The 15,027-nt window shown below is 43.5% G+C and overlaps 1 pseudogene; it reads left to right on the top strand.

The window, feature by feature from the left end:
• Nucleotides 1–13,269, top strand: LOC144255015 (small ubiquitin-related modifier 2 pseudogene; annotated as a pseudogene).
• The last annotated feature ends 1,758 nt before the right edge of the window (nt 13,270–15,027 follow it).

Raw genomic sequence — 15,027 nt, 5'->3', positions numbered from 1 at the left:
ATGGGCACTTCTCAGCAACAAGCAAATGGTGCTGTTGCTGCAGTGGACCCTGCTGGGTGTGAACTCAATTCCATCCTGAATATCCTGGGGCAGCATCAGATCCCACAGGCCAAGGGCTCCATTCCCAAGGTGATATTTTCCCTCACCTCAGGTGCAGGTTGCAAGCAAGACCCAGCTTGTTTTACCTTTGCTTGTGGCCCATCTGATTTATACTGGGGTCCCACAACCCCCTCCTCAGGTTTACTGGTTTACTATAAAAGATACTACAAAGATACAGTGAAAGAGATGCATAGGAAAAGGTATGGGGGAAGGAACCTGCAGCTTCCCTGCCCTCTCTAGATGTGCCACACTCCAGAAACTTCCATGTATTTAGCTGCCTGGAAGCTTCCTGCACCCTGACCTTTTGGGTTTCTGTGGAGGCTTCTCTGCACAGGCAGGACTGCTAGTAGACTGCGGAGGGAGGGACCTGGTAAGACCTATCTGTTCAGGTTCTTCTTGACCTCTCTGTACAGCACTCTTTCTTCCAGGGTATGGGACAGGATGCCTCTAGAATAAGGATGGTTTTAGGGCCTAAAAACAGACAAGACAAGTCAGAAAATTTCTTAGGACCAGCTAAAGACAGGGGAAGATTAGGTTTCTATGACCCACTTTGATAAGTCTGGAATCATGGGGAAAACCCAAATAAATATATATCATAATATGACATCATTCCTCTTCTAACCAAACAAAGGCAGATGAGTGGAGAGTTAGCTGTGCAATGCTCTAGGGAAGAAGAATTGTTGGCCCTTTGTGTCCCCATGGCTGTCTTCCTCTGGTCAACCTCCTCAAACATGAGAGGGCCTGGGGATGGTGCCTGTCTCCAGCTCTGGAAATCTGTTTGTGCCCTATGAGGTAAAGTATCCCCTGAGCTGGAACCAGTAGGCCATTGCCTCACTAGATTCTTGTTCCGTTTGGCAGGAGTGTGCTCCCCCTTTGAGCAGCACTTACCCCCAGGACTGTTAACTCGTTTTTAGGTCTCATGTCTTCTCTATATAAATAAGCTCCTTTGTTCAAATAGGGACATCTCAGGGGCTGGGAGTTTGGCAATGGAGAACCACTATATTGGAGAAGAAGATTCCAAAGCTCTCTACCTGGATAGAAATGGAATATAAAGATTTAGCCCAGCCTGGTCCTTGGGTAATATCCATTGACTGATGGCTGGGAATCAAAGTGTAATCTCCTTTGAACTAAATGGGTGATAATGTAATAAGGCTCAACAGCCTTTATCTCTCATCTTTCATTGTCAGATGATAAATAGATGGGAGACCTCTGCCTCTCTGAAAGCTAAGGCGATCCAAAGCTGCCACACCCCACAGTGCCACTGGATGGCGGTAAAACCTCAGGCTTCCACCCTCTGGGACTTGGTACCTCTCAAAAGCAGACATCTAAGGCTGCTTTCTTGTGAAGGGCACAAAGCAGAGCTGCAGAAATTCAGCTGCCTTGAGACCAAACATGTCCCATTTAAAAATATGAGCTGTTTGCCACCCGCCACCCATCTTTAAAGAATTTGTTCTCAATCTCGACTGGCAGAGTTTCTTTGCCCTTTGTTTTATTTTTGTGAAACTCTCCAAGGTATTTCCAGTCTATTTGCATGCAATCTGGCATCTTTACAGATAATGGTCTCATATGCTGCTGTTATTAATGTCGACCAGTATTTATGTGGTGAGAATGTTGGCTTTGAGTCAGGAAAAACGTGCCAAAACAAAGAGTACAGCCCGGCCCTGGAAACACAGCAGTAAGTCCCATTTTCTCCCATGCATCCTGAGTTTCCTTCCTCTGTTTCTCCACTTTTCATTACTGCTGAGAACTGAATCATGCCCTGCTGGTCTTTTCCTTCCGTGCCCACTTCCTTCTGTTGCTATCAGGATTTGCAGATTTGCCAACGTCTCAGCTCGACTTAAAACCTGGGATTATTTCACAATTGGAGATGACAGTTTCAGAAAAAAAGTGTTCTCAAGTGTTGGCCACCGAGCCAGGATCTGGGAGTCCGTCTCCTGCTCTTAGGTTTCTGCCTTTGGAAACCACATGGTCTGTCCTCATGGTGGCTGTCCAGAGTTCCTTCTGTGTAGGGCAGATGCTGCTGCTTCAGATGGGTCTGCATGGCAGCTAGATTGGTATCTGACCCTGATTTCTGCCACCTCCAGGTTTGTACAGTTTTCTCCACCCTTTGAAGCGGAACATTCCAGTGCCTAAGATTGTTGAGTTTGAGGAGGTCAGAGAGATCCTTCCATTGGTGCCACTCAGCCCCCATTTTGGAGGCTGAATGGAATTAATTCAACCTGTATCAAATTTCCAGTTTTCTGCTCTTTCTATTGTCAGTCTTAGACATGTTTCCCCAGGAGTCTTTGAGCAAATAATCCAATGAACTGACCACGGTCATCACAGATTTTAAGCATTCTCTCACTTTCCTTTGTTTCCCCAGGTGCTCTCCCTTGGTTTCTCCTCTGGTTATTGGCTCCTCTCTCCTTATAAGCCATGGGAGAGGGACTGGAATTTTCTGGTTTACCACTCCTCCCTGCCTGGCAGTACTCAAGTCCTATGGCTGTTCACTTCTTGGGAGAGTAGGTTGTCAAGGGAGGGCTTGAAAACCATTAGGCAAAGAGTTCATCTTCATTTTGCCCAGCCAAAGTGATGATCCTTCAGCTTCCCCGAGTTCCATATTGAATCAAAACCCACACCCAGTACCTCTTTTTTCCTTTATGTGAAGTTACAAGGGAACATACCCCTGTGACTCCTCACTCCCTGTGTCACTAGTGACAGCAGAGGGAGTCCTTGGGAAACCCTTGCATGTAACTGTAATGCTTGCAATAACTTTGCCTAAGGTATTGCCCCGAGCCATGTATCTCCAGCACTAAAATCAGCAAGGATCTTTGAAGGGCAAGAAGATGGAACCACAGTGGAATTTGGTTATCACATGTATACCACCAAACTCCCTGGTCCCCATTGATTCTCACTTGGTTCTTCTTCCAAATTATCAGTCTGTTGGCTTTGTTTCAACTCAATTAAAAAACCTCCAGTGATGACTCCAGGCCTTGAGCTCTGCGACACAATGGTGGGGCCTAGCACCATATCCTGTGGTTTTGTAAAGTCAACTATCTTTCTCTAAGAAAAAAATTATTCTAGATCAACTTTTTTTTTTTTTTACTCAAAAGGAATTGAAATAGAAAAAACATATATTGATTTGATGATGATATCTTTATTAACAAGTGGGAAGAAGGCAGGGATAGTAATCATTTAGAGTTAGATGGAGTCATAAGTCAAACATTCAAAGAGATCCTTTATTGGGTAGAGATTTCTAGTGGCATGCCATGGGGCTTTATATTTGGGTATGTTTGGTAACAACACAGTTATCAATCACTTGGATAAAAATAAAGCATATTTGTCACATTTGGACATGATGCAAAATTAGGAAAGGCTGACTAATAAAAACCAGAACACAACGTGTTTCTATAAGTTAGAATGAAGATTACCAAACCAAGAATCTAGTTTAATAGATGTAAATGTATTCATACTCTCCAAATAGTTACATAAATATAGGTTGGAAAGGCTTCGTTTGACAGCAGCTTTTATGCAAAGACCCGGCAGTTTCAGATGCCTGCAAGACTGATGACAACCCACCTTGAGGCTCGGCAGTAGAAAAGTCGAGGCTTTATCAGCAGCACTGAGACGTTTGTGAAGCTGAGGTCAAGGCAGGTGTGGCTCCCACGGAATTGGGGGCACACATGTTACGCATCAGAATATTGAATCCATTTCTCTGCCTCCACTTTCTTGGAAGAGCCTCTAGCAGAGGGGCTATTTTTAGAACTTTGCAATGTACAGAATGGCTGCTGGGGTTGGAGATGGTTAATCACACACTGTGTGCTTGCTCTGTGTGGGCAGCTTTAAGTGCTTTATGCGTCTGATATAATTTAAATGTAGAAAAACCTTATGAGTTATCACTATCATCCCCCTCTTATTTAACACCTGCCGACACCGAAGCACCTAGAGGCCAAGTATGCTCAAGGTGGCGTATCGCCAGGTGGTAGGGCTGGGGGTCAAAGCCGGGAGGGCTGCCTCCTGACCTCTTAGTCACAACTCACTGCCTCCCAGCTGTCTCTAATTACCACAGCATAGCAGGTGGCTGGGTGGCCAGACATTTTAGGAAGGCAGATTCAAGAAGAGCTTCCTGTGGAGTAATGATTTTCTGGTGCTAGAGAATTCAGGCTCAGGGATGCTGTGCTGGGGAAGATGTGGAAAATTCTGTTTGGAGCAAGGCTGGGCTAGATAAGTTTTAAAAGTTCTCCTAACTCTGGGGATTCAGGACTTTTAACATCGAAGTCATTATTTCTTATTAGTATTTGAGTCTAAGAGATGTGTGTTACTGAACCATATTCCTTTTGTCTGCGTGTAGTATGCAGATCACTGAACCCGCGAGTTTTGCAAGTTTATTCAAAGGTGGTGAAGCCTGGTGGGAGAGCAGGACTCAAACCTGCCTCCCAAGAGTAGGCTTTGAGGGCATTTATGGGATTAAAAAAAGTATGAGGTGAAGTGATCAGTGGTCTGCACACATGTATCAGTCTTCACAGCTCTTCATGGACCCGGGTTCAGAAAATAAAGGTGTTAGTGTGAGCCGAGGGTAGAGTTTTTGGCCCCTTGATGTCACCCAACTGGATACCTGCAAAGGCCCACATGAAGGGTGGGTGGTTTCAACAAAAGTGGCCTTCAAACCCCTGAAAGGCAACCGAGGCAACTGCTAACCTCATGACCCATGAATCTGGGGGTTATCTACAGCAAAGCTAGCCAGAGACCCAGAAGTATATTGTTCAGCCATGTGAGTTCTAAAATCAGTGAGTTTTAAAGACAACTAAGAGCAAGAGACTAAAAGCAAGTGCTTGGAATTCTCCTGGGTTTTGCATGGAGGGATTATGGGTTTTATGGCACAGTTTTCTTCCCCTATACCTCCAACCCAAACACTTCCTTTGCCCCTTGGGTGTGAAGGAAAATGCTCCTTACTGTTTGGAAGCGTCCTCATCTGTTAGTAAGTGCCATTATTGGATGCCATGAATCCTCTGACTGGCAGCCGTGTTTTACAGAACAATTCTCTTCTTCCCAACCCTGCTTTACAAAGAACAGAAGGCGCCATGTGACTAAGGTATATGTCATATTTAATATTATGTCATTATTGGCACAATGATAATGTGTAGAGTTCTTCAAAAAGCTACTTTGATTTTATAGAAATCAGTGTGCTCACCTTCAGGTACATAATCAATGCCTAAAATATTGCTTGATTTAGTTCTTTAGGCAAAAGCTACTACACACACACACACACACACACACACACACAAATATATATATTTAAAGATAACCACAACAAAATTAGTCCATGTTGTTCTTTGAGGATTAATTACAACAAGAAAGAACCCTATGATTTGTGTTACTCAGCAAAATCAAAAAGGTTTGTAGTTGAACTTGTATAGCACGAGTTATAGTCATCTGAGTCATAAACCCATGAACTCTGCATATTTGGGAACTGGGATGAGGGTCAAGGAACATGGACTGCACTTACCCAGCGAGGCGGGGAGGGGACCCAGGCCCTGCCTGAGGAGACAGCGTGGGAGTGGGGTGGGGGTGGGAGAGAGCCCCTAAGTAGGAGGAAAAATTGTAAAACCAGAGAGCCGGCAAAATAATCGAGAGAAAAGTATGTTAAGAGGAATTAAAGATTTACAAAGCTCAGGAAAATATTAAGTTACAATTCTCTGAGTGCGATGACCTGTCTGAAAGGGGGCGGGTGGATTTGACCTCATCGTGGAAGCTTTTTCCAGTTAGAGAATCTGTTTTTTTTTTTTTTATTTAAGTTCCCAGAAGGCCCATGCTTCCTGAAAGAGGGAGGACTGCATGATAGGAAGCAGCCTCCAGAAGACACAGACCCTGGCACGGCAGGAGGAGGGTCTTTTGAGTGTGTTGATCACCTCTGGCCCCCCAAAGCACTAGCCTGCCTGTGGGTGCACCACACCCCTATTACTGGGGAAACAGAAAGGCAGGCTAGTGCTTTTCTGAGGAACCTGGTGGCTGTGTGAGATGCTCCAAATAGGCATCTGTATATTTACCTCAGTCACCAGGGTGTATGTGTGTGCATGCATGCACACACACACACACACACACACACACACACACACATGCGCATGTGTAGTTTGCATTTAATTTTAAGAGAAAATTAAAGAATATAAAGAAAAACGGTTATCAATTTTACATAAAGAGCAATGGAGAACTTTTAATGCTCTGGAGAAATCCTTTCCAGGGGTCTGTGAGAATCTCAGCAATTCCTGGCATGGGCGTGGGCTGTCTGCTGATGGCTGTGTGTGCACCACGCCCCCATACACACAGATGGATGTAATTGTCATGTACAGTCCTTTCTACAAGTAGGGAAACTAGTTCTTTTGCAGTATATTCACTGTATGTGAACATACATATTATCATGCCAAATAAAAAGCATTTCTATTCAGATTAGAAGCAACACAGTACTGTCAATTGTGTAGCTGAAAAGGAATGCAAGTCGCCAACTATCCCTGACTTAGAGTGAATGCCCTGTCCCAGGGACTGTGGTTCTGGTGATCTTCCTCATGTACTCTGCGAACTATATCATCGTCAAATGGCATTAGCTCACTTTTCACAGTTTCCAACACACACCCTCCCCACACCAACTTTTTCTCAAGGTGTTTCCTTCAGCCAGGAATGCAGTGCAGTGTAGGACATCTTCCTGTACACAGTGAGGATTTTGTGTGGGGGACGGGGGAGAAGAGATTACATAAAGAGCAATGGAGAACTTTTCATGCTCTTTCTATTGGTCTGTGAGAATCTCAGCAATTCCTGGCATGGGTGTGGCTGTTTGCTGATGGCTGTGTGTGCACCACACCCCCATTACTGGGGAAACTCTGAAATGCTCTTCTATGGAGCTACACCCCCAGCCCTTTCTATTTTGAGACAGGCTGGCCTCCAACCTGTGATTCTCCTGCTCTGCTTCCTGAATGGCTGGGACTATTGACCTGTGCCACTATGCCTGGCTACAGTGAGGAAATTTGATGTCACAACATATTTATACTATTTGGAGTTACTCCCAAGTAGATTTTCCCAACACTTAGTTTGGTTGGGGCCTAAAGGTTTAAGCAGGGCCTCCCAGTGATTTTCATTCTATGGGACACTTAGAAAATAATGCAAATGTTTTAAGGCACATGGGGCAAATGGATGATTTTATTCATTGCCAGACATGATCACTTCCAACCCTGCCCAGCCACTCTAGGAACAAGGCAACCATCATCCTGCCTCCATAGTAACCTATGTGAGGAGCTCATTGTCTCTCTCCTGTTTGTCAGTCCTTCTTGGTTTTGATCCTTCAATTTAGATTTCTTAATGACCTCTGCTTTCAGTTATCGGCTTCAGAGCCAAGTTGACCCATAAGCCCTTTTCTAGAAGGGCCTCAGCTCTGACCACTTCCCCCTGGAATCTTCCCTATGCTTCTTCGGACCTCAGCTCACATGTTGCTCACTCAGTGAGGCCTACAGCCAGTGAATTTTGTGCTAGTGTTATGGTTAGATCTTAAAATGTATCCACAGGACCATATACTGAGGGCTTGCTGTCCAGCCTGTAGTGCTGTTGGGAGGTGGTTGAACCTTTAGGAGGCATGGCCTAATGGAGGCAGTGAGGTCACTGGGGGCATGTCCTTGAAGGGGGTACGGGGACACTGGTCAATTCCTCTTTCTCCCTTTGCCTCACATCTGCCATGAGGTGAGCAGACCTCCTCCACCACATGCTCCCTGCCATGATGTGCTGCCTTTCCACAGGCCCAAGGCAACAGGGCCAATGAGCATGCACCGAAACCTTCAAAATCATGAGCCTTTCCTCCCTGTGAGTTGATTTTCTCAGTTGTCAAGCAAAAGGAAGCTAACACAGCTGGGCTCCTGTAGTTGATCTTTAGACCACTAAAAATACGTGTGATTCGTTGGTTTTCTTGTTTTTCTCCTACTATTCTGTAGGTCCCAGGAAGATGGGAAATTGTTCCTCCCCCTCTGTATTCCCTGGGCCTAGTTAGGTGCCTGCACACATAAGTTGAATGTGAAATTTTGGGGTCTATGGCCATACCACTTTGAATGTGCCTGATCTTGTCTGAATGTGAACTTTTGGGGATTTTTTTTTTTTTTGGCACAGACTAATTAGATTTATGGCTCCCACTCAGAGAACATCATGCTCAGATTTCCCTCTTGTCTGCCCTGGTGTCTCCAATGTCATTTGTTCTCAAATAATTTTGATGAATTTCAGCTGATCAGCCATCAGATTTTGTTTTGTTTTGTTGTTTTGTCCTAAACAAGAACGCTTACATCCAATGTGATAAAAGCAACTCGCAAGCCTGAGGCTTGGAGCAAAGAAAGGAAATTCTTTATTTCTTGGGCTGAGTACATTCCATCATGTCCCAGTTTATTTCCCTAAGGCTTTTCTTTGTCAAGCTTGGGAAAGTGCTGTTTCCTAGGAGAGCTGCAGAAGAACAAACTTCAAATAGGAAAAGAAGGAAAAGCATCCCCTGAAGCAAAACAAACAAAAAAAAAATAAGAGAAGCATTTAGATTGATCCCTCCAAAGATCAATTGCCTTTTTTCCCAAGCACATTAATTTTCTAAACTGACTTGAACCAAAATGGGTGAACAACAACTCTTCCGATTCTATAAACCAAACTGGAAACAGAGGAAAGTCCCACCACATAGGCTTAGAGAGGATTTATCTTCCTGATTTTTCAAGGCATATGCTGCTGACATTTCCCCTTTTCAACACAGGGCAAGTGTGTTCTGGAAGTAGGAGCACAGGGTTAGAGCAGGTAGTAATGGGGTAGGGTGGGCTGAACACTAAACCTATGGGGGAGAAGAAGATGCAAATTGAAAGCTGAATATCTCCAGGGACAAGAGTGATTCATAAACACTTTCCATGGATTATGCCATATCAGGCCTATCATTTCCCACCTTCCCAGGGTCAAATGGGAAAAGCTTGGATGGACATTTTTTGCTATAAATCAGACCAAAAGCCTTTCTTTGTCAACACAGAGTGTTTCTTGAACCTACATGCTCTTAAAAATGCAGAGTCTCGGGCTGGGGATGTGTCTCAAGTGGTAGCGCGCTCGTCTGGCATGCGTGCGGCCCGGGTTCGATCCTCAGCACCACGTACCAACAAAGATGTTGTGTCTGCCGATAACTAAAAAAATAAATAAATATTTTAAAAAAATGCAGAGTCTCAGGGCCTTCTCCTGGAAGTTCTGATTTGGGAGTCTGGGTCAGGGTATGAGAATTTGTAACAAGTATTACAGAAGATGCTTCAGATTAGGCAGGCTGAGGAAAGGCATGAGTCAATTAGCCACATCCGTCTTAGGTGGATCTGAAGCTGAGCATGAGACCATATACACTTGTGCCTGTCTATTTAACCTCATCTGACCCTTGTCTTCCACAAAATCAGGTGAGGTAGTTTTTCTTTCATTGCTGTGAATTTGGTGATCGGCAAGGGTCTTGGACTGGGTTAGAAACTGCATGGTGGGCTACTGAATCAATTACAAGAGCAGTACAAGGAAATAAAGATCTTTACTCTTAAATCTGCAGAACTGAGAAGCATCTTGTGACTGGGTGATTAGGGTCAGGTGTGCGTCACTTGGCCACAAACCTCCACTGGTGAGAAAGGTTTCCACCAGTCTGCCATCACCCATCTCCTGTATAAAAGAGCCCTAAGTTTATACAGGAGAAGACAGCCCTTTAGGATGAAAGAGTCCTCTATGTTCCCATCACTAATTCATCATAGTAAAGTTCTTTTTCTGCCATCACCTTGCCTTATCTCTCGAGTAATTGGCTTCCATTTTGTCAGGGGCAGACTGAACCTGTTTGTATGGTAACAGACCCATCAATCTTCTGGGCAAGCCCCAGGAGCCAACCTTTGAACTGAATCCTTAGGTATGTTCTCTTAGCTAATTCATTCAGAATTAGTGTGTGGCTCTGGAAACGGTACTCAGGCTCCCTGTCTCTGGGGGTCCTGTTGATGACCCCCTGGGTCCTGGAGGCAGAGGCGGAGGCAGAGGCATGCAGAGGGAGCCTCTGTGATGTGGCAGCTGCTGCACCACCTAGGCGTTCTTGGGGCCCTCTCCTTCTTCTCCCTCTATAATTTTACCTTCCTCTACAAACTCCACCTGGACCTCTTTATTCTCTGATCTGTCTCTCCTGGATCTCCACAGTCTCAGAGTCATCTGTGTATGTGCATTTTCTCTCCAAACAGCCTGTTCAAAACCACCCTCATTTGCTGTCGTCTCCAGGACCTGTTTCTCCTCCTGACCCTCTTCCTCAGTTCCTTCTTTTAGAAAGTGCACTTAGGTAAGCAAGCTGAGAGGATGACATATCCATTTTCCTCGTTCTTTACATCGAATCCTAAATATGTCTTTAAGGCAGTGATTTCAAACCCTAGCTGCAAAACAGAATCACCTGAAAAGATTTTTAAACATATCCATGCCTAAGCTCCACTCCCAGAAATTCTGATTTAACTGGTCTCTGATGAGGCCATGCCAGGGACAGCATTTAGAACTTTCCAAGTGATTCTAACGTGTGGCCAAGGCATCCTCAGCGTTCCCAGTTATATCCTGTCCCACGAGGCAAATCTGGGCTGGAACCAGGGGAAGGCATGACCTTGGGCACAGAATTCAAGGGAGTGTCAGAAAATCAGTTCATCAAGAGACATGATATATTAAAAAGTCAAAATTAATGCCAAAAAAGTTTATAAATAATGTCAACATTTCATGGAAACAGGCCATTGTGGTTTGTCTGCTGTAAGATCTTGTGTTATTGTGTAAGAGGAATAATTGATTCCAACCAGGCTGCGGTTCCCAGGTTTGTGTGGCTGTCACCTCCCTCCCCCGGGTATGAGGGTTGACACTGGTGTGCAAAGTGATTGCACAATGAAGGACTTTTTATTTTTCGATTGGAGACTTCATTAACTGCACTTTCCAAACTGGGGAGGGTATTTTGGTGAGTGGACAGAGGGATCACATTTTCCTTTGCCTCGGGCTCCCTAGGGCTCGGAGCAGTGCTGACCACTGATGATGTGCTTCCTCCTTCCAGGGCTCTTTACTCACATGCCATGTCTCAGGGCCTCCTCTTGGGACGAAGCCCACACTCAGCCAAGCTCTCCAGCCCTTTCTCCTATTGCGTCACCCTTTGTGCATTCCTGCGCCAGCATAACAAAAGCCCCACAGTTCTCTGAATGTATCTAGGTTTTATTGGGGCCATTGCAGACAGTAGACTAGCTTTTTTTTTTTTTTTTTTAAATAAACAAAGATACCCATCTGAGATGGTGAGGAGGGGTTGGAATCAAGCCTCATTCTACTTGGCAAGCCCTGGGCCCTGGCCTGAGGTTGCATGCTTCTGGGGCTGGGGGCAAAATTTCAAATTCATCCAGAGGGCCACATTTTACTAAGTCACACAAAGACTTCTGTTAATGGCTGCTCATTCCCTACATTATCTGCCCAGTGAATTCCTATCCACCCTAGAAGACAGAGCTCCAGTTTTTGTCCTCCTCTCTGAAGTCTTTCTTGCCTTGGGTCTCCCAGACAGAGCTGCTCTTTGTTCTAAGTTACCACCTCACCTTCTAAATGCTTTTATGGTGGTGGCTCTCGCAGTGAATTGTAATTATGTGGACAACCATGGAGCCACATGGCTGGCAGATAGGTCTGGCATGTATATCAGTCAAGGACAAAGTGGTTCTTCTTTAATTTAAGAACGACTTTGAAGAACACTGCAATAACAGGTGGCAAAGTGAAATATTCAGGCAAGCAACTCCTTGGTTTACTTCAGGATACCAAACAACCGGTTCAGTGGCTATGCCAGTCAGGATAGGCAGGTTAACTGAGGTAACAAGCAGCCCCATGTCTCAGTGGTTAGAACAACCAAGCTTTATTTTTTTGCTCACACTGCATGTTCAACATAGAATTCAGATGGATAGAGCAGCCACCATTTGGAATATTGCTTACTACCATGGCAGGAAGAAAGAAGCTCACAAGGATCTTGTATCAATAATCAATTGCTTTGGCTTGTATGGGATTTAGAAGTGACATCACTTTTGCTCACAGGCTATTGGCCAGAATTAGTGTCATGGTCCTACCCAACCACAAAATGGACAAAAAATTTAATTCTACCATGTGCCAGAAGGAGGTTTGGAAATATTAGGAGGATAGCATTTAAGCCTACCACAATGATACTTTCCACAAAATTGACTTATTTTTCCTAATTTTGAAAATAATCACTTCTATCAGTTGTTTTGGTGTTTAGAAAAATCAGTTGTCCACAGCAGGACACAGCAATAATAACTATAGCTTAAATCCAAGAACACCACTTAAAAAATAAAAAAAAAATCTTACAGTGACATCTCTGCCCATAAATAAATAAGGATTCTTACGGAGGTCTATGTCTATTTTACTTTAGAGGTAGATCAGATCATGGAAACAAAACAAAAACCAAAAAAAACAGGGAGGGGCGGAGGCCCTGCCCGGTGCCAGCTGCCCCTGAGGCGCAGGGGCCCTGTGGCTCCGTGAAGTTGGAGGCCGGGGTCCGAGTGGGGCTTAACTTTGGAGCGGAGGGCGGCTTGGAGGCACGGGAGACTTCCCTGGAGGACCAGGGACGCGCATCTCCAGGCCACAGGGGACCTGCCACTTGGGATGGTTTGACACGCTCCCCTCCCTCGGCACTGCTTTCTGGAGTGACTTAGGGGCTGCAGAATTCTTCCCACACTTGGTTTTGGTGAACTTGGGGTCGGATCGACATTTATACAGAAGACTTGGAAGAAACCTGAAGGAGTCAAGACCGAGAACAAGGATCATATTAACTTGAAGGTGGCGGGGCAGGATGGTTCTGTGGTGCAGTTTAAGATTTCCACTTAGTAAACTCATGAAAGCATATTGTGAACGACAGGGTTTATCGATGAGGCAGATCAGATTCCGATTTGACGGGCAGCCAATTAATGAAACAGACACACCTGCACAGTTGGAAATGGAGGATGAAGATACAATTGACGTGTTCCAGCAGCAGACAGGAGGTGTCTACTAAAAAGGGAACCTGCTACTTTACTCCAGAACTCTGTTCTTACAGACCAAGAATACATTCTCAATTAGAAAACTGCAATTTGGTTCCACCACATCCTGACTACTACAGTATAGTTTTCTTTATTCTTTCATTTTCCCCTTCCCCATTCCTTTACTGTACATAAAGTAACTGGCGTATGTGCACAAGCATATTGCATTTTTTTTAACTAAATGGCCAATGATATGTTTTGATTGACATCAAATGGAGATGGGATGGGGAAAAATACTGGTTCTGTGAAAATATCCCCTTTCTCCATTAGTGGCATGCTCATTCAGCTCTTATCGTTATATTCCAGTAAGTTATTTTGCTCTCACTGTTTTAACAAAAAACAAACAAACAAAAAACAAAAACAAAAACAAAACCTGAACAACATAAAAATCCTTGCATACCTTGTTCGATTGGAGAATTTTAATGTTTTTCATTTATCATTGTAAAACCAAGGACAATTTTATAACTTTTTTGTACGTAGCTGTTACATGTAGGGCAATCTGTCTTTAAGTAGGGGTAAATTACTCTTAAAAAAGATCCCTAGATAGTTTTCCCTTCAAGTCAAGCGTCTTGTTGTTTAAATAAACTTCTTGTTTAAAATGAAAAAAACAAAACAACAAAAACAAAAAACAACAACAACAAAAAAACCCAAACCAGCAGCATAATAATGACCCAAATGCAGTTTATTAAGCGAGATTCTTCATATTTTAGTAAGATATATATATTTTATAATTGAAAAGCATTGGCATGGCAGGGTGCAATGGGCCTGTAATCCCAATGACTCCAGAGGCTGAGGCAAGAGGATCGAAAGTTCTAGGTCGGCCTGTGAAACTTCATGAGACCCTATCTCAAAATGAAAAATAAAGAGGGGGCTGGGGATGTGGCTCAAGTGGTAGCGCGCTTGCCTGGCATGTGTGCGGCCCAGGTTAGATCCTCAGCACCACATACAAAGATGTTGTGTCCGCTGAAAAACTAAAAAATAAATATTAAAATTCTCTCTCTTTAAAAAAAAAAAAAGAAAAGAAAAATAAAGAGGACTGGAGATGTAGCTCATTGGCCGAGAATTCCTGGGTTCAATCCCCAATACTGAATGGAAAAAGAAAAGCATTGGCTTTTCCACCCAGTGAATCCCATGAGATGATGAACATGAAAATCATTTGTAAGTTGTAAAGTGCAATAAACTGCAAAATGTTATTTAAAAAAATTATTGTTAGCCTAAAGGACTGGGCATTTTGAAGATCCTTATGATCTAAGATTTTATTTTGCTACAGGTACATACTAATTTCTTTTCATTTGCTTTTAAACAAAACCCTAATAATAACAGATACAGCAAACATTTTTTTAAAATCTGAACCAGCCACATATTCAAGACTAAAATTGAGAAACTGAATTTTTCTAGAAACAAATTGCCCTAGGCATATTGCTGCTGAATTAAACATTGAGGAATTTAAAAATTCATTGCAGATGAAGTCTACACAAATTCTCCTACATACAAATAAATCCAGGTGGGAGCAACAACAAAACATTCTATTTATAGCATATAATTTAAAAAGTCCAGCCCCCTCAAGATATGCAGGTGGGTCCTGTTTAGAAAGATGTAAAATCCTCAGACTCTTAAAGCAGAATAATTAAGGGATGCATTACATATTTAAAAGGAATTTTCAAGGCACAATGTGCTGCTTAGAAATTTATATCATGTAAAGAAAATGTTAGTAAGTTAAAAATTGTCAGTTTCACAAATTGAAATCTACATGCAACACTACAATTCATATATTTTCTTGCTTTATACCTCTTTCATGGACAGCTTCCTCTGAATTTGCAGCAGATACACCATCATCTTACAATTAGTGGGCAGTAACAGATGCAACTGGAAT

Source organism: Urocitellus parryii, chromosome 5, assembly GCF_045843805.1.
Source record: "Urocitellus parryii isolate mUroPar1 chromosome 5, mUroPar1.hap1, whole genome shotgun sequence".
Taxonomy (NCBI): domain Eukaryota; kingdom Metazoa; phylum Chordata; class Mammalia; order Rodentia; family Sciuridae; genus Urocitellus; species Urocitellus parryii.
The sequence above is the reverse complement of the archived record's forward strand: the minus strand, read 5'-3'. Positions and strand labels throughout refer to the sequence as shown.